Raw genomic sequence first — 27,071 nt, 5'->3', positions numbered from 1 at the left:
ATATCAAAGTTGTCAAAGAATTCATCCAGTGCTGTTTTATTGTATCGAACCTACACGGTAAGGAATTTTTTTTGTGATTATCACTATGTCAGTATCGCTGTGAACACCATACTGATTTGACCATTGAGAGAAAAGTGACATTAGGAAAAGTTATGGCGGACGAGTCAATGTAGTTTGAGCGTCAAGCCCATACTGGTTGGCGATATCACAATACTTCTGGTGGAAAACCCTATTAAATACTGTAAGCAGGAAGCGAGGCGGGTATACGACTCTTCTACCTATCTCAGTTTCGATCTGACTCGTATTTTTGGTTGTCACTGATTAGGTTATCACTGCCTTACTCGTATGTTAGTCGCAGAAGTCTGAGGGACTTCTCTGAGCCACGTTTGCCCATGCCTGCTCTATAGTCTATTCTATACCAGCATTGTAGTAAACGCCATACATTGCTTACGTGTGTGTTAAAATTCTTGATTGATTCCACTAATCTATAACCTAATTCGATAATATTAATACATTTATTACATATAATCATTATCTTAGAAAACGTATATAAATAAAGTAAATCAATGTTTATTAAAAAACTAGAGTAATAAAAAAAGTACAACAATTGTGTCTTATTAGAAGACTATAAAATAGAAAATTTTAATAAATTGATTGTTATTATTATCAGTAGTTTTTAAAACAATAGCAGCAATACATTATTATATTAACTATCTGAATGTGCAATATTTATACTTATTATAAGAAGTAGTAAATAGTTAGTGAGTAATAAAAAAAGGCTTTCTCCATATTAATCTTTCTATAAATAATATAAATACATATAAGTATAAATCATGAAATAATTAGTGTATAGGTATTATATTTCGTAGGGGAAAATCTATAGAATTGTTTTTTATAACTTCCCAGTATATAATCCACTTATCTTAGTCAAAAAAAAGAGTTAACCTTGGAATCTAACGGAATAATGATTACTTGTACAAACGTTTATTTTGATACAAATGTTGTCCCAAATGTCATGTGTCAGCGTCCTCAAATATTCAAGGTCAAACGTAGCAAAAATCAGTTTTTTGAGAATATTTCAATTGAGAATATTTATCATTTGTTGTAGAGGGTAAAATTCTCTACCAATTTTGTCTGAAACCTTTTTTTTTTATCCAACAGTTTTTGAAATAGAACAGAAGAACGAAACGGTATTTTGGAGTACTTCTAAAAGATCGAATATCCTTCGTTTACTTACTTATTCTTATTTTACCCGCAAATTCCTCACTTAACTAATTTTGATCCTCAATGATCTTCAGTTTTAGTTTCTGCATTACTATCATATGGATGTTTATTTGAAAAATACCGAAACGCAGGCTCAAAACGTTATCAGTACGTGAAAAACTTGTTAATATCCGTTAATGAAAGTGGGATGACACGCGATGAAGTCTATGTCGAATTTTATGTGCCCTAAATCTAATCTTTGTAGGATAATTCAGAATAAAAATAAAATACAATCTCAATGTTCTGAAGGACAAGGGAAACTTAAACATGTACGTTTATCAGTATATCCTGGATTCGAACTTTTACCTGGATATCTGAGACATTGGACAAGTGTACTTCTATAAAATACCTCTATAAAATCGACAAATTTGCAGGTGTATTGATGTCTGACTTAACTAGGTTTCACTGTATATTAATTATACTATATTTCCCGAATATCTTGAAAACATTAAACTTTGTCATAAAGATTTTGATATAGAAAATACCTCATTTATTACTAATAATAGGGCGTGGTGTATTGAACTCTGGACCTAAACAGCCTAGTTTTAAGATGTTAAAAGTGAAAATGTTACACGAGATGAGAGACTAATCCATAGACATTTATAATTACATACAAGACACGAAATGAATCATAATAACTCATAATCATAATAATATAATAAACATATAATTATAAAATATTAATGAAATATTGAACTTTGTACAAATTTTTATTGAAATGTGTACTTGAAAATAAAATAATTTAAATCTAGTCTGACCACTTTCGCAAATCAAATAATTGAAAGTTTTTTAGTAAATCAGAAGAGATGCAAACACACATCTCAGTTTTTGTATATCTCTACCTACAGTAAAATATATACAACTGCAGAAAAAAAAATTCAAGTTTAAATAGAAAGTGGTATTAAGTTCATTATAATCAAACGTGTCAGAAAAAAATAGTTATTTAGAGTAGTTTCATTAAATGTTGATTTCTATAAAAAGAGTTCTCAGTCTTTGCTCTAGTAGTCTTTAAGCCGAATCATTCACTTGGAGAAAATCATTATGCCAAAGCAATATTTATGTACATTTTTTCAGAACTTCGTAATATACCAAGGGAACAAGCTGAGATTATGAATGTTTATTTAAGAGCGAGAATAAATGAATTCCGCTCGATGCATTTAAGTACTTCCTATTCCAAGTACTCCACTCTGTAACATGAGAATTGCCCGCCTTTTGAGAAGCATTTCAAACTTGCAGAGCCCTTTAGACCAAGGGAATATATTAAAGTTTTAATGTTTATTTTACAAGGAGAACAGTGTGACTTCACACTTTTTGCCCCTCAAAGTTAATTAAATCTATAGTGGCCACAGAGATGGATGCTCTTGAAATGGGTATTGAACGCAGTTTAAGACTATTCTGCCTTTATCCGAGCATTCCAAATAGTTTATTTCTCGCCTGAAATGTTATTAATTTCCCTAGACGATTCTTGTTATTCTCTTGGAGTATTGCTCTCTTTAGGACATCACAGAATTATAACACTTATATTTTGCATATCCCCTGAAAGTTATATCTACACGAAGTCTGTCTGCTTCTGATCAGTGTTGGTTTCAAATGGACAAAACTGTGCGTTATCTGAAATGATACAGTGGCCGTATCTGAAAGTTTTTAAGATAAAATGCACACTTTTAGAGCAGGAGATTCACCCTTCTTCCTCTACTAGGTGATGCTGATAAGATCATCGGATACAACATGATCCGAAAGAGTACGCAAAGCTTACGTTTAGCTACAACAGGACTCTTGATGTCAGGTCAGCTGTACGAAGCGGAAATTATGGATGCTTTTTTATATGGCTTCATTGTTCCTCAAGTTCTTACTCTAGTCTACAATAAGAGCTGTGATTAATTCTGCCAAATATTGTTTGAGCAGTGCCGTATACGACCTCTTTATCTTACGGCGCTACAGCTGCTTATTTTGGATGGTGACTCCACCGCTGTTCAACGAAGCGCCTACATTGCTGCCTGACTTACTGGCTAAATTTGGACTTTTGGAAACTATTAATTGAATCAATAGTTGAGGAATTAGCTCTAGATGGGTTAAACCTTTGGTGATAGTTATTTATTTATTTATTATAATGATGCAAATAAATAAGCATAACTTACTTGTTTACTGTTTTTATATGTTAAAATCAACTTTATAATAAATATTTAAAGTAATGATGATACCTGCAAGTTAAACAAAACATTCATTCCTATTGATAAGTATGATTATAATAATAATAATAATAATTTGTTAATTATTGTAAAATAACTGTTTTTGATTATAGGAAGAAGAAATTAACATATAAGTAATAATGTCATTTTATTTTATTTAAATAAATGATAATATTGTAATTATTGTTGGCATACTTTTTTTTATTCACCTTATTTAGTAACAAATTTTATTGAATATATTATTGTTTGGACAAGTTTATTGTATGCGAATGGAAATGTTGGGTACAGACGTCCTTGGTAGGATTAGAATATGTAGATCTTGCTTTTTAAATCAGGAGAAGGTCAATAAATTTTAATTTTAACTTCCCATATAGAAAAATTATTGTTTTTATTTAAGGGACGAAAAGTTTTTTTTCGCCAATAAATCGGAATGAAACGTTCAACATAGACAGTTTTCATAAAAATATTACCATAAAATAAAACTAGGCGTAGAAAGTCATAGCAATGGTTTCTATAACTTTTTTTTTTTGTTCAAATGCATTCTATCAAAATCAATTTGACAATTGTTTGTTCCATAATTAAGGTTCATCGTTTCAAAAATTGCCTGTTTTTAACATTTGATTACCATAAAATTGTAACTTTTAAGCAAATAAAATTTTATAAAATGAGCTAATGGTAATTTAAATAGGTTCCAACCAACACTTCCCATTTTCTAGTTACTAACGATATAATTTCTGTTTATGATTTTTTGGCTAGATTTGATAGCATAAAAAAAAATCATGCATCCTTTTCTTTGGGATTTTTTGAAGGCTTAAGACTTCACTATTCCCTCAAAGATTGACAGAATCGTGGCAGCTATTTGGTTGCCGTTATTATTAGCAACCTTTATCTTAGAATTTGAGACTTTTCACAATGTTTTTGGTAAAGCAGTAATAAAAAAAAATGGCATACAACTTTTTTTGGCATAATAAAAGAAACATATGCATTATATTGTTTTGTTAATGATGGGAGAATATTCTCAATATATACTTTTGTGTATTTGTTGCATCAGTAGCGTAACTTCGAAAGGGAAGAATATTGTCTTCCCTTTTTAAATCAATGATTTCATGGAAATGAAAATAACAAACTCTGAGAAAGGATTAGGATGAATCCAAAGACATTACAGTCAGTTGAATATAAGGAAGAAACATTTAATTCGTTTGGGTTGGATTGCTCTAATTTATTCACTGTAGTTTCCGGAGTAAAATCTGATCTGGAAGACAATGGCAATACGCTTTTGTATCTTTCGAGCCTTTTAAAAATCTCTTCTGACATGTCTTTCTCTTCCACGCAGTTGGAATATATATTGGAGCAAATAACCCTTACATTACAGACATACTTTCATAATCGCTGCTACTGTAGTTTTCTAGTTTCATAACCTTCTAGAAGACAATGACAAAAAATATTTTGTATCATTCGGGTATATTCCGTTAACAAACCCTGTGACGTGGTTTCCTCTTACTCGCAGTTCGAACATATTTGAGCAAATAACTTTCACATCACAGACTCTCATCATTGCTGCCACTGTAGTTTCCAGGATAACCTTTTGGAAGATAATGATTACAAGTATTTTGTATCATTCAGGGACATTGCGTTAACAATCCCTATGGCATGCCTTCCTATTCCTGGAAGTTTGAACATATTATAGTAAATATCCCTAACATCACAGACTCTCATCATCGCTGCCACTGTAGTTTCCAGAATAACCTTCTGGAAAACAATTACAACAAGTTTTTTGTATCATTCAGGTACATCCTTCTCCTCGCAGTTCGAACATATTGGAGCAAATAACCCTCAAATCAAAGAGTCTCATCATCGCTGCCACTTTATTGTCTAGAATAACATTCTGGAAGATAATGACAACAAGTATTTTGTATCATTCAGGGACATTGCGTTAACAATCCCTATAACATGCCTTCCTCTCCTGGCAGTTCGAACATATTTGCTCCCTCATAACCCTACCGTCACTCTTACCATCGCTGCTACTGTTTTGATATGTAAATAATTGCATTGTATGATTTGACATAACATGATGTACAATTTTTTTCTCTCCTTAATTACAATTATTTCACAGGGCGTTGCGCACTGAAGCATCTCCGATAATGTATATAACATATATTTATAAAAAAAAAATTGCTTTATATGAATGTGTTAATTTAAAATATGTCTGTTTTCATGTCTGTCCAGACTGTTGCATTTGTTATAATAAATAATATTTTGTGTAATTAAATACTTTTGAATAATAATTTATTTTAATATTTATAATAATTATTTTTTATCTGAATAAAAAGAATATGCAACACACACAGGATGTTAATAATTCAGAGTTGACGGCGCGGCGGATCATCCGTCAATGGGAATTTTTGAAACATGATATATAAATCCTGGTTCATTAGTGAATTATTTTTGAAAAAAAGTGGAGTTTTAGAATATTACTTTAATACCCGACGATGTACTTTATTACCCGAGGATGATCACATTTCAGCTACATTTGTACAAAATGGTCAAGCAAATTTTGTCCAAAAATTTCTGCCAAATATGCTATTTTATACAGAACCCTATACTGCAAACTTTATGGATTAATTGAAAAATTTAAAACTTTTTATTAAAAAACTGTGTTTTCTAGCAAAAATACTTTCGTTAAACTCGATAGTTCGATTTTTTGATAACATAGGCAAATTTGATCCGATCTGATTGGAATTTTTTTTGAAACCCACTAATTTGGGGTCATTCTTTTCAGCTGCGATGGCAATTTTTCGCTAGCTATCACTTATGTGCTTAATTCTGGGACCAGGACTCCACAATCTAGAAATCTATTAGAGATAAGTTAATTCTGACCAAAAATTTGAAAATTATTACCCAAATTTAGTATCATTACATACTTGGTTTATCAAAATTGGATAAAATTTGAATGTGATAGAGCAAAGTTTAATTTTTTGGATTCTGATGACGTCATAAAGTTAAAAAATATGATTTTTTCGATAACACAGGCAAGTTTGATCCGATTCGATTGGAATTTTTTTTATTGAAACCCACTAATTTTGGGCCATTCTTATCAGCTGTGATGTCAATTTTTCGCTAGCTATCACTTACGTGGTTTATTCTGGGAGCAGGACTCTTGAAACTTATTAGAACTATGTTAACTTTGATCACAAAATTACCTTACCTTGTACTTGTTTATCAAAATTGCCAATATGGTACTTTTTGATACCTTTTAATGAACAGCGAATATATTAATAATAATTATTGTTTATTTCAATTTTGTCTGTATAACTCTGTACTATTTACTTTACTTATCATCAACAAACCCTATGTATAATAATATTTTTTGTATACATGTATATTGATGCATTTCGTTTTCATGTTACGTTATAATTATACGTTTCATGTGATTTTAGTTAAATTCAAAATCCGGTTGAAATTGACCTTCAATACAAAATAAATGCATTATGCTATAATCACGTGGGTTTATTTAGTAGACGTCCTGATTGTCCTGGAAAATTTAATCAATATTTCAATTTAAAAATGAAAACTAATGCTTTGTTGAATATCTGCATTATTACAGCTATATACAGGGTGCGAGATTACAAAGGGACGCGCGTTTGAAAGTTTACCTAATTATTATATAAGTTCTAGTACTAATTAATCCGTTGTTTGGTAACGCTTTGAAAAATTTCCAAATTTACAAAAATATTTTTTGATGTCGATTTTAATGAAAACCAATTTCAAATCAGCGTCATTTACCTGCCAGGCTAGAGGATGTCAAGATATCGGATCTTCAATTCCTCGGATTTGGAATATCAGGACTATAAATAAGAGTGATATCTAGAAAAGCTATTTTTATGGCTTATTATTAAAAATATTTTTGATAATATTTACACAATTTACAAACATTTTAAATTCAAGGTTAAATCTACTAATTAGATCGATATATATTTATTACATCAATTACCCATAAAACGGTTAAATAAAAGGTTTTTGTCATTTGATAAGAAAGTCAAAAAGTAATCACAGTATTTTGGGAAAAAAAATTTTGGAATATCTGCTTAAATTACTCAGAATTTGTATTAGAAAGGTTTGTCTGATTACTCTTTTACAATCTTGAAAATACCATAAAAGTTGTCGAATTATTAAACTGGAGACGGTAGAATCTTAGTGATCCAAGAAACATTTTTATATTTGTGAAAAAATAAAGAATATCGTAATGAAATATTTTTTAACTGATAAAAAAATAAATATTCATTTCTTTACGAAGTAAAAGATTGCGATTTTGAGCGGAAAGCGTTGCCAAATGACACTCGGGATTAGTGTGATATTGAAGATTTACGTGCTGTTTTCTTTCGTCCCCATTACATTACAAAAATGATACTTGAAGCACTATAATTCTTTCCATCGTCAACGGTTTCATTTTGAGCCGTAAAATTTTTCAAATAATTTGCATCATTTATAATTGAATCTTTCTGTTTCAGGTATGTACCCAAATGAAAATTTTCGAGTAAGTCTTAATTCATTTTACGATTTCTTTTTAAAGTTTACGCAATTACAAATAGTTAAATAGTCGACATGAACCGAGACTATAAGAATATGGAATAATTACTCTATAAACCGAGCTTCGATCAATAAGACTCCTTCTTTTGGTTCGGTGGTTACAAAATAACGTCCAAAATTCTATAAAAAGACAAAAAGATTCATTTTTCGGACCGATTTCAGTAAATTTCCTAAAAAATATTTGTGTAATAGTGATTCTGCAAAAGGTAGTGATTCTAAAAACGATAAGATACCAAAATATTCAAGTTATGAGTATCATTTCCGGATATATTATTTACGTCCGGTATATTTTATAACATTTTTTTCACACTTTATCTAATAAAAAAATGATATTTGAAATAAACTGATATTTTCAATATGCAAATTCCAAACGATGTCCTTGAAAATTTATATGATAAACAATGTGTAACTGAGCGTATCTTTTATTATTTATTTAAGAATTTCATTAAAATATAAAAATATTTATTAAACGAATTATAAAAAATATTGCATGGTTGCATGTTTATTTAAATTTGTTTATAAAAACATTTTTTTTAATTAATTGAGTCAATTAAAGAGTGAGTCTATCTTCTAGCATTTAGTAGACTTTTAATTATTATAATTTTAACATAAACTTAATTAGAGTTCATTTAAAAATGCATTATTTATTAAACGATTCAGTCAGCCAGTCTTCAATATTTGTTATTATTTTACATTTTGAAAACAATTCTTGAAGGAAAGACAAAAAATTTTTATATAGGTACACTTTTACTCGAAGAATATGAGGTTAAACTTTCATCTTAGGTATCCAGGCAAATTTTTAAGAAAAAAATCATTGAAAATCGGCATAAAATACATTGATCTTATGAGAAATCTCAAAAAACAACATATTTTGAAAGTATTTGACAAACTTTTTACTTAGCAAAAATAATTTTAAAAAAATGGCTTTCTAAAGCTTTGAATTTAAATTTTAAATTTAAAACAAGTGAAAACAAACAATTGACTTAGTTAATTGTTGAAATACCATGCATAGACAGTTGCTAATTGCGTTTACATTTTACCCAGAATTGCTTTAATCTAAGATCCCACTTTCCCAAATGAAAGCTTACCCTAATAAAAAATAGAAAGAGTATTAAGTCTGTTTGAGTCTTGAATCACTTTTGTAAGATACTTGAACTATGTGAGGCGTGCCATTGAATTACACAAGAAAAATTTAATTAAGATAAAAATCAAAGTATCAAAATATTTGGAATAAATAAGAAAGATATCTAGGACATATCGACAAAGAAACTGAATTTGAAAGAAAACAAATAAAAAAAAAAGAGTCTAGTAATCAGATTAAAGTAATTATCTTGTAATAAAATTAAAAAATTGTTTAACTGTTGAAAAAAATACGTATTACACCGCCGCCAGTATGCCTGTGCCCCGTAGAACAGTCATGCACAATGCCAACGGTGGTCGATCGACGTGCCATGAGTGAAAGTAAATAATTTTGTTAAGACCTACTGTGTTGATGCCGGCTCAGCTCGACTCGGCTCCTATTTATAAATTCATGATATTCATAATTACATATTTTGTTTCAAGTATTAAATAATGCCCTTAATTTATTACATGTACTGCAACTCTGCAAGTCATTTTATTTAATATCAAGTATTTTATAACGCAATTTTACTGTAATTACCTGTGAATGACATCGGTAAAGATCGATTTAACACGATCTTAAGAATTCAGTGCAAATTTTAAATAAAAAAAATAATAAAAAGTTTAAAGCTTGTTTCTTTCTTGACAATCGAAGATACAAATAAGGTTTTTTATTTCGCATTTTATACTATTTTACGCATATAGGGACTGATTAATCTAGTTGGGAAAAATGTTCTGGGAACATGAATTCTGGATATACAGGGTAGAACATTTTAATCTATTATGGCTAAAATAGTTCGTTCAGATTGAATCTAGTTTTTGGGGTTGCTTTATTAATCAATTTTAATCCTAAAATGTAAGAGATAGCATAACACATTAAATTAGAAAATTGGTTGAAAATATTCTTTCGAAAATTGTAAGATTTCGGAGGAAATACGACGAAATACGAAAAATATATCATTGTTGCATTGAATCGAAAGAAAAAAAAAACGCAAGATACAGAAAAATGCTTAGGCAAAAGTTGTCCAAATGTTAAAATAATAAAATAATATTTGCAACTAATTTAACAGCACTTAGAATCGATATCCTAAGCCAATATTTATTTTCTAGTGATCAATTAATAAATTATTAATTTATAAAGAAATAAAAAGCACCAATTTTATTACAAATTTTATATTTTCCGGCATTGAAACTTTATGATACCTTCAAATATAATTTATATGAAACAAAATATTGAATCACGAAAACCATTGAATCTTGTTGAGTTGGATAAATGTTGTTTTGGATGACTTATTTACAAGAAACATAAAACAAATACTCACGTGTGCTGTTAAGTCTGTTGTTTGTTTAAATGTTTGTTGATATTATTTATATTCGATGGATATACTTGAAATTTTGGCAGATCGTTGCATTTTTAGCCAAGATTGTCATTTGTAACCCAAAATTCTCACTGTAAAAGAAAATCATTATAAAAGAAATTTGTATCCGTTTCCACACTACCATTGAGGTAGGATACATCAGCGCGTTTTTTTTTACGTGGTGTCCCCTATAGGCCTAATCCACGATCTTTTCCTTCTATTTAAGTGCATCCGGTTACATTTAAACAGAAGAAAAAGATAAATAATCATCCAATTTGTCGTGACCGGAACATGACAAATTGGATAACATTATCGCAATTCCTAAAAAAAAAAATTCACAATCCCCAAATACTATCAGCCTAAATTTGACATCCCTTAATATAATTACAGGACAGGTATTCCTAAAATATAAGAAAGAGATAAAAAAAACATAAACCTGGAAAAAAATTCAATTATTTTAAAAAGAAAAGGAATAAATAAAAATTGCTTAATTTACAATAACCTTTATGCATAAATATTTCTGAAGGTCCATTTGAATTAACCATATCAACCTAGTTATAAGTAGACTTACCCCAGAATGAAACCAATCCAAAATATCACAGGCTATAACACAGGCGAAAAATCCATGTAATCAAGATCATTTTTTCCGTACATTATCTGTCTAGATATACCTAACTCACTTTAAGTGATGACTGCGCTTTTTTGCATGTCCCGTCTCAACATCATCATGAGTTGATACAATCCCCTATCGAGGCGCTTAGCTTGAAGACAGACATAACGAGAAAAAATTGATTTTTGTCTACACAATTTGTCATAGTGTTATAACACATGCAACAAATCGAACGAGTTTTTCCTGAGAAACATCATACTAACCTTAGTTAGTCAACGTCGCTTCTCAGAATTTAGGGCAGACCGAATTTACAAATTTAAAATAATATATTTAAAAAAGAAAATAAAAAAAATTTAAAAAGAAAAATTAGGCAATTTTTCAACCCAGTTATAAGTAGACTTACCCCAGAATGAAACCAATCCAATATATCACAGGCTATAACACAGGCGAAAAATCCATGTAATCAAGATCATTTTTTCCGTACATTATCTGTCTAGATATACCTAACTCACTTTAAGTGATGACTGCGCTTTTTTGCATGTCCCGTCTCAACATCATCATGAGTTGATACAATCCCCTATCGAGGCGCTTAGCTTGAAGACAGACATAACGAGAAAAAATTGATTTTTGACTACACAGTTTGTCATAGTGTTATAACACATGCAACAAATCGAACGAGTTTTTCCTGAGAAACATCATACTAACCTTAGTTAGTCAACGTCGCTTCTCAGAATATAGGGCAGACCGATTTTACAAATTTAAATTAATGAACTGATATTTAGAGTAAAATAAATTGAAAAAAACCAAAAATATCTCTGGGCAAAAAAAAGTTAAAAATTGCTTAATTTGCAATAATATTTATGCATAAACAATTAAAGAAAGTTCTAGGATAGGATATGATAAAAAAAAGATAATTCTAGGATAGGATATGAATTTTACAAAACACAAACACAGAATTATACCAATGACAATGTCGGAGATGAAAAAGCATAAATATCTCTGGAAAAAAATGCAATTATTTTAAAAAGAAAAGGAATAAATAAAAATTGCTTAATTTACAATAACCTTTATGCATAAATATTTCTGAAGGTCCATTTGAATTAACCATATCAACCTAGTTATAAGTAGACTTACCCCAGAATGAAACCAATCCAAAATATCACAGGCTATAACACAGGCGAAAAATCCATGTAATCAAGATCATTTTTTCCGTACATTATCTGTCTAGATATACCTAACTCACTTTAAGTGATGACTGCGCTTTTTTGCATGTCCCGTCTCAACATCATCATGAGTTGATACAATCCCCTATCGAGGCGCTTAGCTTGAAGACAGACATAACGAGAAAAAATTGATTTTTGTCTACACAATTTGTCATAGTGTTATAACACATGCAACAAATCGAACGAGTTTTTCCTGAGAAACATCATACTAACCTTAGTTAGTCAACGTCGCTTCTCAGAATTTAGGGCAGACCGAATTTACAAATTTAAAATAATATATTTAAAAAAGAAAATAAAAAAAATTTAAAAAGAAAAATTAGGCAATTTTTCAACCCAGTTATAAGTAGACTTACCCCAGAATGAAACCAATCCAATATATCACAGGCTATAACACAGGCGAAAAATCCATGTAATCAAGATCATTTTTTCCGTACATTATCTGTCTAGATATACCTAACTCACTTTAAGTGATGACTGCGCTTTTTTGCATGTCCCGTCTCAACATCATCATGAGTTGATACAATCCCCTATCGAGGCGCTTAGCTTGAAGACAGACATAACGAGAAAAAATTGATTTTTGACTACACAGTTTGTCATAGTGTTATAACACATGCAACAAATCGAACGAGTTTTTCCTGAGAAACATCATACTAACCTTAGTTAGTCAACGTCGCTTCTCAGAATATAGGGCAGACCGATTTTACAAATTTAAATTAATGAACTGATATTTAGAGTAAAATAAATTGAAAAAAACCAAAAATATCTCTGGGCAAAAAAAAGTTAAAAATTGCTTAATTTGCAATAATATTTATGCATAAACAATTAAAGAAAGTTCTAGGATAGGATATGATAAAAAAAAGATAATTCTAGGATAGGATATGAATTTTACAAAACACAAACACAGAATTATACAAATGACAATGTCGGAGATGAAAAAGCATAAATATCTCTGGAAAAAAATGCAATTATTTTAAAAAGAAAAGGAATAAATAAAAATTGCTTAATTTACAATAACCTTTATGCATAAATATTTCTGAAGGTCCATTTGAATTAACCATATCAACCTAGTTATAAGTAGACTTACCCCAGAATGAAACCAATCCAAAATATCACAGGCTATAACACAGGCGAAAAATCCATGTAATCAAGATCATTTTTTCCGTACATTATCTGTCTAGATATACCTAACTCACTTTAAGTGATGACTGCGCTTTTTTGCATGTCCCGTCTCAACATCATCATGAGTTGATACAATCCCCTATCGAGGCGCTTAGCTTGAAGACAGACATAACGAGAAAAAATTGATTTTTGTCTACACAATTTGTCATAGTGTTATAACACATGCAACAAATCGAACGAGTTTTTCCTGAGAAACATCATACTAACCTTAGTTAGTCAACGTCGCTTCTCAGAATTTAGGGCAGACCGAATTTACAAATTTAAAATAATATGTATATTTAAAAAAGAAAATAAAAAAAATTTAAAAAGAATAATTAGGCAATTTTTCAACCCAGTTATAAGTAGACTTACCCCAGAATGAAACCAATCCAATATATCACAGGCTATAACACAGGCGAAAAATCCATGTAATCAAGATCATTTTTTCCGTACATTATCTGTCTAGATATACCTAACTCACTTTAAGTGATGACTGCGCTTTTTTGCATGTCCCGTCTCAACATCATCATGAGTTGATACAATCCCCTATCGAGGCGCTTAGCTTGAAGACAGACATAACGAGAAAAAATTGATTTTTGACTACACAGTTTGTCATAGTGTTATAACACATGCAACAAATCGAACGAGTTTTTCCTGAGAAACATCATACTAACCTTAGTTAGTCAACGTCGCTTCTCAGAATATAGGGCAGACCGATTTTACAAATTTAAATTAATGAACTGATATTTAGAGTAAAATAAATTGAAAAAAACCAAAAATATCTCTGGGCAAAAAAAGTTAAAAATTGCTTAATTTGCAATAATATTTATGCATAAACAATTAAAGATGGCTCATTTAATCTTAATTTACCTTTATTAACATAAACTTACTTAGAAACAAACCCGAAAATGAAATTTAAGATTTGGAATTCAAATGAAGGGAATAGATAAATGTCAAATAAATAAGCTATTCATAGTGAATAGTAAAACACACACTCAAATTTATTATATTACTAAGAATAAATTATCACATGAGATTTAGAGAAAAAATAAAAATTTTACTTACCTGGATTTTGAACTCCATACCTGTCTAAGAGGAGTAGGACTCGCTATACTCTCTGCCACACGACTTGATGCTTGTTACAATTTAAACGGCCATAATCGATGGTAAAACTGGACCAACCTAATGAATAAATATATTTTAGTGATAAATAATTAAAAATAATTTTATTATTAGTGTATGTACAAATATCAGCCAATTGATTCTCTGTAGGTATATGTTCAATTTTTAAATTATCTTTTTTTAATTCTGATCGAATGAAATGGTATTTAATGCCAATATGTTTACTTCTTTTACTTTCCCAATTCTTAATTTATTGAATACTTGATTGATTATCCTCAAAAATTACTGGTTTAACGATAATATTAAAACATTCATTTTACAAACCGCAGCTAGCTAATGCAACAATATTCTGTTTTTTAGATTTTCAAAATATATTATTTCCAAATAATTGAAGGGCGTACATGCGTCAACGATAATAATAAAAAACAATATGGTAATGCGATAGTTTAAATGATTTTCTATGATTTAAGACAAGAAAAATAACCTGTTATCGAATTATTTTCATTGAATTTTAAGTTTAAAAAATTTACTAAAAGTAAGATTTAATATGGGACTAAATGGAAAATATAAATACGATATTTTTCTAAAATTATATCGATACCAATACTTTTTTTACAAGCTTTTACCAGGTAATAATTATTTAAACTTTTAATAGAATTTCAAAAAAATTTCTATTAATTTAAAATTCTTTAAAATTTACATACTGTTTCCCTATGAACGCACGTAGCAAAACAGGTTCACGCATGTACGTGAACTTAAATAACATTTCATTCGATCAGAATTTAAAAAAAAATTGATTATATACCTACAAAAAATGAACTGGCTGATATTTGTACCAAAGGTTTATCAAATCAAAAATTTCACAAAGTCCATAGGAATCTGTTCTGTTTGAATTGAGCGGAGTGTTGAAATCAATTGAATACAAATTTAGTTTTATTTATTATTTTGATAGAATTTTATCGATATTTAGTAACGGAGCTGTTGATTAAAACAATAATATTAAAACATTTCATTAACATTATGAATGTTCAAGTGATTGTAGAGCTATTTAGTTATTCATTTAAGGACGTACATTCATGAGACTTGTAAGTAGACAAATAAAAATAATTATGATGATAAAAAAGTTTAAATGATTTAAGAAAGAAAAAATAAACAATTATATAAATTAATCGAAACGTAATTAATGTTAAATTTTAAATTCAAAAAGTGACAAAAATTAATCTTTAACATAGGTTTAAATGGAAAATATAAATCGATATTTCTCAAAAATTATATCGATAACTATACTTGAAACTTTTATCAGTTAATAAATATTAAAAATTTTAATAAAATTTCAAAAAAAATTTCAAAATTATTTCAAATTTAAATACTGTTTCCATATAAACGCACATAGCAAAACAGGTTGATGAATGAACGTCTTTAAATAAAAATTATAATTATTAATATTAAAACTGTGTGTTTATTAGTAAACTCTACATCTAAAATAACACTAACGTCAAAAAATTTTATCGAACCATAGTACATATTCATTTTGTTATATTTATTATAAATAAATTTTGTATAAATGAGATTGAATCTCTTGGCAATAAACGCAAGCTCGAAAAATTTTGAAATCAAATAAAAATACTTGTAGTCAATCACTAATAATAAAACAACTAATTCTAGAATGTGATTTCAATTGGAAAAAATAAACAAATGATTCAAACATAATTTTTTTTAATTAATATTAAAAGTTTTGTGTAAAAAAGTATTTGGACAAAATGTGAAACAAATTAAATATAATATAGAATTTTACAATGTACAAAAAAAGAATTAGAAAAATGTAAATTAAAACAAAAACTTACTCAGAAACAAATTTGAAAATGAAATTTGACGTTTGGAAGTCAAATGAAGGTGAAACACAAAGCACAAATGTAACCAACTGTCCACTATGAACGATGAAACACTACTGACCTAATGAATAATTTTGATTGACCACACCCGAAAAAAGCGCGGAAATTTAACACGCATTTAAATTAATGAAATTAATTTGAATAAATCAGAACATGAAATGTAGAGAAAAAATTTAAAATTTTTATTTGCCCGAGCTTTGAACCATAGACCTTCGATCTACGAGTCGCACCCGCTTAACACCGAGCTGCGGCACCTCTTATATGATGAAACAATATCAAGAGACATTATCGGTGATAAAGCTGTACAAACCTAATGAAAAACTTTGAGTGACTAAAACACCTGTGGGATTGTTACACAAACTTAAATTAATAACATAGGGGAAAAAAAATTTTTTTACTTCAGTGGGTTTCGAACCCACGATCTTAGTACTAAGAGTCGGACTCGCTCACCACATCGCCATATGACCCGACATATATACATACAATTTAAACAGGCAATATCAGTGAGAAAATTATATTAACCTAATGAATAAATAAATTTAACTTATTCCAAAATAAATGCGTATTCAAATTAATTTAATTGATTTGCAAAAAATCATATTAATAAATTCATTAAAAAAAAAAAATTAAAGTTTATACTTATCCGAGATTTGAGTGAGAAAACCGAATAAGTATAAACCGAAAACACATGCTTCTAAACCGAAACACATTAAGTCATTCGGATACAGTGTAGTAATAACTATTCATAGACCCTATTTATTAAGAATTTTTGGCTTCTATTATAAAATGTTCTATTACAAATATCAGGTTTTTCTTCGGTTTTTTTATTACATTTATGTTGTAGTTAATCTCTTATACGAAAAGTTTTTTTTACAGATTTCACATGATTAATGCTTTTTTTTCCACTGTAAATGATTAACATATTGATTATCATTAAAATTTTTCGATATGTGGAGTAATTTTTAAAATATCGAAAATTGAAAATTTTGTTTAATTATTTAGCTTTCGATATTTCGATAACCAAGACAAATAACGAAAAATTTCGTATTTTCATGATCAAAGTTGAAAATAAAGAACAAATAATTTCAACCACGAATCTCAACTTGATATTACTATGGGCTATTTTAGGAACCGGACTCTCTTAGGTCAAGGAAAATCCCAAATCGTTAGAAATATTTTCTAAATCGATATTAATGTATTATTTATGTATTTTTATTTATTCATATTCCAAAGTATTTTTCTTATTTTAAATACACAGTTCGTTAAAAACTTTTCCTTCATTCAATTTTTTTTTTCTTGATACAATTAGAAAGAAAACCAATTATTTGTGCACTTCATTAAAAGGGATGACTTTCTCCAGATTACATACCTACACTAAAATCAAAGTAATCAAAAACAATATAAAAGAAAAAAACTCAATTTTCAATTACTGTTATTAAAATTATTATGATACAAAGAAATATAATCACAGTTTGAATTTGATTTTATAAATTTTATAAATTCTATTTCTAACGGTTTACAAGATGAGTCCTACGGACCTAAGACCCAATTGACCAATGTTAATATTTTTAAGCGTTACAAACTTGGGACTAAACTTGGTATATTTCATATACATGTTATAAAAGGTTTTTTGTTTTTTACTTGCAACCATTTTACTTGATGTTGATGATTTTATAATAAAAAAAAACAAGTGAAAACAAACACTGAGTTAATTATATTATTACATACTATAAAATGTGCACCTAATTAACGCCCTCGTGGGTAAACAGTGATGTTTACAAAAAAATGTTTCAAATAAAAGTTTTTTATTTTTTTATAAGGAACATTTTTTACATTTAAACTTTTGTTCTATCTCTAACGGTTTACAAGATGGGTTCTACGGAACGAACTTGACCTCACTTTTTACGTCCTGAATACGCTGTAAAAATTTCAGCTCGATATTTTTTTTTCTTTTTTGAGTTATCGTGTCCACAGACGGACGGACAACCGGAAATGGATTAATTAGGTGATTCTATGAACACCTATACCAAAATTTTTTTCCTAGCATCATTATTTTTAAGCGTTACAAACTTGGTGTCTCCATGATATAAGGGATGTACGAGCAGGCTAGATTTAGGGTTGAAATTATTTTTATCTTATTTGCAACTATGATAATGAATTTTATTATATCTTCATGAATGTAGACGAAAACTAAGAATACAATTTTTCGATATCTGCCTCTGTTTTCGAAATATCGGAAGGTAAATAATTTAAGAAAATTCGTAACGCAGGAGCTGCATTAGATGAGAGAATTCCCTCAGAGATTTAAAAAGGAACACAATTTTCTTAAAATCGAATATTGTATTTTTAAGAATTTTTATTTCGAAAACTTAGCGTCTAGAAAAATAATTACAAGAGATTTCTTGGTTAAAACTGATCATAAAATATACAAATTTCATATTTTGCGTACCCCCCCCCATCACCCCTTGTTTATCTGTCGAGTTTTCTTGTTAACGAACTTGATCTTTCAAATACCAAAACCCTTCTTCAAACCAAATTCTATTCAAATTGGACACTAATTGCCACCGTTAGAGAATTTACAGACACATTTTCGTTTTGTCAAGTAGTTGCAAACTAGTTTGAATCACAATGTTTTATCCATGTGTGGAGGCGCTTAATAAATCAGTTCACCACACATCGATCTCTAGGCGGCGCTTCGTAAATTTTCCGCTACACTACTGATAAAGGACAAATGAATTCAACCATAAAAAAAATAATCTATAAAAACTTATATTTTCAATAAGAATATCAATCATCATTTTATTTAATTTATTTTATTGAAATATTAAAATTAATATTTTATGATTGATTAATAATGAATAGAAATAATAATAAATATAAAAAAGATGAAACGCCCATAGAATTAATTTAATTTCATTTATAGTTTTTAATATTGATATGCTTCTATGCTTGCTCTATGCATAATATACTACTATATGGGATGATGAACTATCTAAAGACCTTTATTATAGACATTAATACAATGAGGGAGTTGAGGGAAGAGGGACTATTTGATGAGGAACAGAGGGAGATATGGTGGAATTAACAACTGCAGCATGGAATATTATTATGATTATTATAATAAATATATTTTTATTAATATTCATAATATCTGACTTATTCAATTGACTTTACTAAATACAGTACCGTCTTTTTTTAATTTGCTTAGAGAATGTCTTATCATGGTGGTATGACAGTGCCAATGAATGCAAAGTATTACCGTGTGTTTGGTTTTAATCGTTCATCTCTGAGTTTTTCACTAATGAAGCGTTTTTGGAAAAATGATTCGAGTAAAAGTTATTCTGTTTGAAGAGAGTAATCTTTTGGAGACCTCGAATATTATCTTATATTTCAGGATCCAAAATATTGAAACTAGAAGGTTATTCTTTATAAAATAACTTTCTTGGTAACATTTTAGACTTTCTCGGTAACATATCACACGTATAAGAGAATTTTTTTTAAGAAACTCTAACAAAAGGTTTTTGTGTTATTAACCATTAAAAATTGGAATTTTAACATATTGTGGATTATTTATTTCTAGCTTGATTTACACCCGTTCTACGCAGGTAAAATATATGTACAGAACTCAATTTTTTAAATGTTATATATCTTGATTCATTGAGTGTATCAAAACAAGTATTCATGAATTGTATATCGTACACAATTTAACAGAAAACTTAAATTTCTGGATCAAAATTAAATTCATAGATTGAAATGTCATAAAATAAATTTAGTTTTTTAAAATTTTGAAATAAATCTTTATAAATTATAGCTCATGTGTTAGTCTGATGTATGAGCTATATTCTTGTACAGGTTCATTCATATCCTTTTGCTAGTTTTGGCGTAAAATCGTAACAAACTCACAAAAAAACAAACATACTTACTTTCACATTTATAATATGTAAGGATTTTGGTTATTAAATAATTTAGTCGCAGAAACGAAGCAATGAAGTTAGAAAAATTTTAACAAAATGCGCTCAGAATTCGGATTTGAATGCGGTTTTTGGCATTCAATTTGTTCAATAATTCCAAACTTGTCAATCGGGGGTTTTTGGAGTCGCTGCACGCGAATATCACGTCAAAATCGATCTCCGAGGTAACTAATGCCCAGGGTAAATGGTATCACCGTCGTCTCCTGTAGTTTTCGGGAAATTCGTAATATATTGGGGTCGCTGAGCACAAATATTGCGACCGAATTAATCTCAGAGGTATCTAGGGTCCAGGGTACCTCGGATGCCCTGTGCACCCCGTCCATGACTCTCCGATTAACCACAAAGTATGAAAAATAAACTTCATCTTTAAAATAATATAGCATATTACATAAATACAGATATTAAAATCAATTTTATTCGCTTAATAACGTTAATTTAAATAAATTAAATTTTCGGTATAGTCCCTTTACCTAACAGGATACACAATTCGGCACGATATACGCATTGTTCCTATTAATAAATTGTGATTATTCGGCTGTTAATGAATTTATTATTATAATATTAAAACTTTTATCTTTTTTATTGAGGATGCGAAATAATTAAATTGTCAAATTTTAGATTACAAAAAGTTTAGTTTTAATTTATTTTATTAGTGTTTGTTGATAAAAATCAACAATTGTGTACGATTCAACTTTGTAAACAATGATTTTTTTTTATTGTATTCATCAAAGAAACTCTTTGATATTATTATTAATTATATAGGGGTTAAATATGTCATCATTTCATCAATATGTTAATTAATTAAAACTATTTTAATTAATTAAGTTTAATTAATGAACTTTTTTTATACTTATTATAAATGTTTTAATTTATTTTCTTATTTTGTTGTGTATGATAAAGCAAATTGTTTTAATTTTTATAGATGCGGGCTTTCAAAGTTTTATGGCATACTAGCTGATACCCACTCGCTTCGTGCGGCAAAACATTTCATATTAGATTCCAAATGTTGTTATAAGTTTGACCGCTATGTATGTGTTCTGGCCTATCTGCCTGCCTGTGGCATCGTTGCTCCTAAATGCATGAACCGATTAATATTTTTTTTGAATGGTAATTAAATGAGAGTGTTTTTAGCTATGTTTTAAGAAAATCTGTAAGGTTTGGAAAGTGTTACAAGAAAACATCCGCATTTTTTTTTTTATTTTATAAATTTATTTTAATTTGATTTAAAAAAATCACAAATTTTGACAATAATTTTTAATGCAACCCATACCGGAAGACTTTTGTGGAAAAGAGAACAATAGTAGAAGTATTTTAAGCAACTGATCACACACTGAGTATTGTGTGAAACCTCCGCAAGTCTTAGGCAAAAATTCCTCAAAAACCTCATTTCACTATAAGCTCATACATTCTTACCGTGCATACAATCCATATTTTAGATAAGACTGTAACGGAGCAACATCTTTAGCTGTTGGTTTTGTTTGGCCTCCTCTTTCCCTATTCAATTACCAATACCTTAACTAGTCATATTGGTTAGAATATCGATTGTATATAAGTAATTGACCAATAAAAAAACAATCGTTTATTTTTCTCATAATTACCTTATAGATTTCCATAAATGGTAAACATATTAACCTGAAAACACCCGGTCTAGCTTACCTATGCATTGTAAGAAGTTCCCTTTTGTTTCTAAGAATAAATTATTAATAAATAAAATTTATTAATATTTTATAACTAATAATAAAAATTAACATTTTCCATAAAGATATTTTTTTTATTGATTACACAGCAGTTATCAATATTTTTTATTATATTTGATACATATTTGAGGAAGCTTGTTGAAAATTTAACGGTGCAATGTCGAAAATCTAAAATAACTTCTGATAGATAAAAAATGAAATGGCTCATCCCATTGAACTTTTTCTAACATACCTCAAAAACTCATTTTTTAGAACTTTGTATCCGTGGACGCTTGGACACAATTTACCAAATCTGTCGACAAGTGCTTTCATGCTGGAAATATTCCAAGGTAGTACCTCCACGAATGTACCATTTTTAGAAATCTCCAAAATTTGCAATATAAATCATTAATTGCTTCTTGAACACACTGTTAAAATTTGAAGACTATTTCCTCATTAAAAGTTTTGAATGGACTGTCGCAGTGGTACTACTTTAACGATAGTGAATTGCATGTAAAGCTAACACCGCCCACTTAATCACTTAGGTGGTTCGAAAATGTAAGGAACGCTCCTGCCAAATCAAGACATTGTTTTTCGCGCGTACAATTGTAGTCATACCTTTAAAAGAAAAATAATTAGAAAATCAAAACCCTCAATGCGTTAAATAAAAACTGAAAAGAAAAAGGCAAGTTTAATAGTTTACATAGCGATCTTAACAGTCGGAACACATTATTGTGAAGATTTGAGGCTGTCTAGATTTTAATGGGTCCCGACTGTTACGTTAGGTAAACTACTGGAGTTGTGTTTTTATTTTTTGTTTTATTTAACGCAGTCGAGTTTTTAACTCTTAACAGTTAACATAGTTCGTCGACTTTAATTTTTTTCTTTTTCACAATATGGCATCGTTTAGTCGCCTTATTGAATTTTCATTATTGCCCTAACTTTAGTAACCTTCGCAAGTTAAGATAAATCGATTGACATAAGAATCATCAAAATCGGCCCACGTATTTGGTCTCTAGTGTGTCACATAGGAACACACAGATAAAGACATTTGCGTAGTGCAGTCGGGTAAAAATTAACTGCAATTTAAGGGATCCTTAAAGTACAAGTTCACCAACTGACAGGCGGGCACTCAATATCTCCACTTTTTCACTATAACATCTTTCAATTTACAACACGATTCCTAAAAATTTCCTTTGTTCAGGTTCTAAAGGCTTAATAATATTTGTATTGACAGAGGACTGAATATATTTAAAAGATTTATACTTATAAGCTTCTATAATATTTATTCATTATATTAGATAGGTATATGTTCTGAATCGTTTAATTTATGGTCACGTTATGTTGTCCAATGATTATTCATTTATTTGTATGACGTATTTACATAAGGATGACGTCAATATATTCAATGATACAAAGGTTTTATTTTGAATTTTTACATGTTTTATTAAAAAGGTAGAGATAGATAGGTAAAATAATAGATATTATGTAAAAGACAGATTTTTTTTATTTACCTGAAAAATTGCTGATTATATTTTATTGCTTTGTAAGAAAATTTGTCTTCTTTAACAATCAATCAAAGTATACAATTGGATAGATATGAAAAATAATTACATTCTCTCTAAATGTCATAGCTGTATTGTCAAAGACGTTTTATTATAAAAAAAAGGCTATCTAATTCTGCAATTACTGTCAGGCAGTTTTTCAAAAGGGCAAATTTTTGTGGAACTTTGAATTTCTGTTTTTGATAACATTAAGAATCCATCCCCTATGGTCACAATATGTACCTCAAAAAGGTTTGTGGCCGATTGAGGATCTGAGTTATGAACAACTTTTTTTTCATCATTTACTTATAGATGGTTGAATCAGGAAATTTTTATTAATTAATGTCAAACATTTCTTTGCCTGTCATTTGTGGTGGTTTCTATATTTCTGCCATTTATTTGCGGTTACAATATTTCGAACAGCAGGTACGTTTAATATAAATTTATTTGTACATATTGTATTCTTAGGAAGTGTATATGAGTATTGAGATGTATATATTTTTTTTATGTATACTTCGCAATCAAGGATGGTTCTCTGAAATCAGGCAAGGCATAGATTATCGCATCTCAAGGCTCAGAATCTGAGGTCGCTAAATAGAGTGTCCTAATTTCATTTAGAAATAATTATTAAATATTATTAGTCATATAAAATCTGCTACTTGGATCGGGACCATTCATATCTTTTGTGGAAATTGGCCAACAAATAATTCGGCCATTCATTTTGCAGGCATAATACTGTTTTATTTGGTCCATATTTGTTCAAAAATGTGGTAAAAATAAATTAATTAACCTCTATTTTTTAAGTTTGAAGATTGAAAAATAATGACCAAGTAAACTTTTCGCTAATATACATATACTTGGAACTATTATCAAAGTGTATGTTCAGTTTCAAAGAATACAAACTGTATTTTACTCACACCCATTGTATATTCAAATACTTCTTTCTATCAAATATGATAGAAACTAAAACCACCTGTAATATTCAGACATTTCTACTTGTGTCAATGTTAATATGTACATATCACATACATACATGTGAATAAGAAGAAACATATGTATAAAAAGTGAACAGAGAAGTATGCGATTTTGAAAACGCTGTAAAAAGAAATTCCTGCAAATTTTCCGAATTTTTTTAGCACCTTAGGCTAGGTTAGGTTATATTGGTTGTCCACGAAGGACACACTTAGGCTATACCTTTCCGCTGATAATTTCATTTATCAGCTCCTCAATTTCAGAGGCTGAGTGCACCTCCTTCATGCATATACCATGTACACCAACCCATCAAAACTATTAATTAAATTAATTTTGTTGCGTCGTCGAAAATCGAGCCCGCTACCCTACGCATATCGCTTACGGAATTGGTTACGTCTTAACTAACTGAGCTAATATTCGACTTTTAGCACCTTAAGCTACACAAAAAAAGTATTTAGCAAAACTAAGTATTGAAAAAAATTCGTTTATAAGTACTAGATATCCTATTATTTCGCTGTGAAAACGTTTAATCTACACATTATTGAAGCACGAAAAATGGATTCGATAAAAAGTGGCTAAAATCCCACTGGCAATGATACGGCATGTGGTTAAAAACTGCAAAATTCGTCTGCAAATATGTCTAGAGGCGCAAAATTAACAAAGAATTGAAACTTTTTAAGAATAAGAATACATTTATTTTCCTATAATATCTATTTAATTTTCTTACATGCTTTTTTATGTAATTTCAAGTTGTGTTTTCAAAATTGTACACTTCTGTGCCCCATCTTGCATTTCTACCACACATTTTCAATATTAATGTATACAAAATATAGTAGTGCATTGGCCGAAGCGAAGCAATGTTGTCGACTGCAAACGATTATAAAATTGTTGCAGCAAATATACATTATGCATCAATTTTGCATGTCATAGACTCCCTGGAGCCATTCGTCTCACGTAGGCTTTATATACTTACAGTGCTACCCAAAATTATAATAAAAATCAACCAAGAAATAGAGTCTCCCTTCTATTACCTGCAGAAAACTGGTTTGAATACTTGAACCTAGTCATATAGTACGGGCAGTGCAGTAGATGCTACAACGAGAAGGAAAATTTTGCTGCCATGAGATGACTCGAAAACTGGAATCAACCATTCTTTTTCGATCACTAAGAAGTGAAATTTGCTAACGAAGTGAATCTGTATAATAGTATCTAAACTAGTAGTATATACAACTAGTGTAACAATTAAGGTTTCCTGATGAGTTTTCCCGTACGCTATACAACGCTCGAAAATAGGAACTTTCGAAGTGAGTATTACAAAAAAAAACTTCATTAATTTCATCGTTTCCAGAATTTCTATCCCTTTTTTCTAACCGAAAAGTACTAAATGGGACTACATAATAGTTTTGTGGAAAATGTTTCTCGAATTACTATCAACTTTTTGATATCGGTGTACTTTTGCATTTATATATCGAATGAAGGAATTAAATACATTTGCTTGCTTATAAATATTTCCAACATCTAAAATGGAAATGAAGTTTGAAATTAATAATTATTATTTAAATTCCGGTTAATATTACTATACACAAATTCATTACAAGTTGAATGAGAAGACAAGAGAATTTATCAATTTTCTTGGTCTGGTATTTCATATTATTTGCAAACAAGCATCTTAAGGATGTATGAGCACGGTAGTGGGGGCACAAATTTAAAAAATATATATTTTCAATTTTGATGATAAATTATATTATAACTTGACGATATAAGACCAAAAGTAAGAATAAAATTTTTCAATACCTGGCGTAATTTTCAAAATATCGAAAATTGAAAATTTTGTTTAATTATTTAGCTTTCCATATTTCGAAAACCAAGACACATATCGAAAAATTTTATTCTTATTTTTCGTCTACATTCATGAAGTTGTAACAAAATTCATCATCAAAGTTGAAAATAAGATAAAAATAATTTCAACCCTTAATCTACCCTGCTCTTACATCCTTTATATGGACGGAGACACTTAGTTTTTTTCTTTTCTATGTCATTGCTAATATGTTTACTTTCTATTAAAAAGTTTTTTTTAAATTTGTTTTCATTCATTCCAAATGAAAATTATCAAAAACTTCCAAAATATGTCGTTTTTTGAGATTCCTCCATAAGAGCCAATGTATTTTATATCGATTTTCAATGACTTTTTTCTTAAAAATTTGCACCGATACCTAAGCTGAAATTTTAACCACATATTCTTTGAGTAAAAGTCTACCTATAAACAAATTTTGAGCCTTTAAATCAAACATTGTTGTCATGCTCATACATCCTTAAAGTGTTGTTGTCAAATTAACCAGACGCCATTGAGGCATTGTTATGTCGTTGTTGCGGGAATTAATGTTTTG

The 27,071-nt window shown here is 29.2% G+C and overlaps 1 protein-coding gene across 2 annotated transcripts in view; it reads left to right on the top strand.

Annotated features, from left to right (window-relative positions):
* LOC123290576 (protein FAM107B) overlaps nt 1-27,071 on the top strand; it is a 135,267-nt gene that overhangs the window by 93,193 nt on the left and 15,003 nt on the right. The window lies entirely within an intron of this gene.

This window comes from Chrysoperla carnea, chromosome 1 (assembly GCF_905475395.1).
Source record: "Chrysoperla carnea chromosome 1, inChrCarn1.1, whole genome shotgun sequence".
NCBI classification, from domain to species: Eukaryota; Metazoa; Arthropoda; class Insecta; order Neuroptera; family Chrysopidae; genus Chrysoperla; species Chrysoperla carnea.
This window is presented reverse-complemented; position numbering and strand designations above follow the sequence as displayed.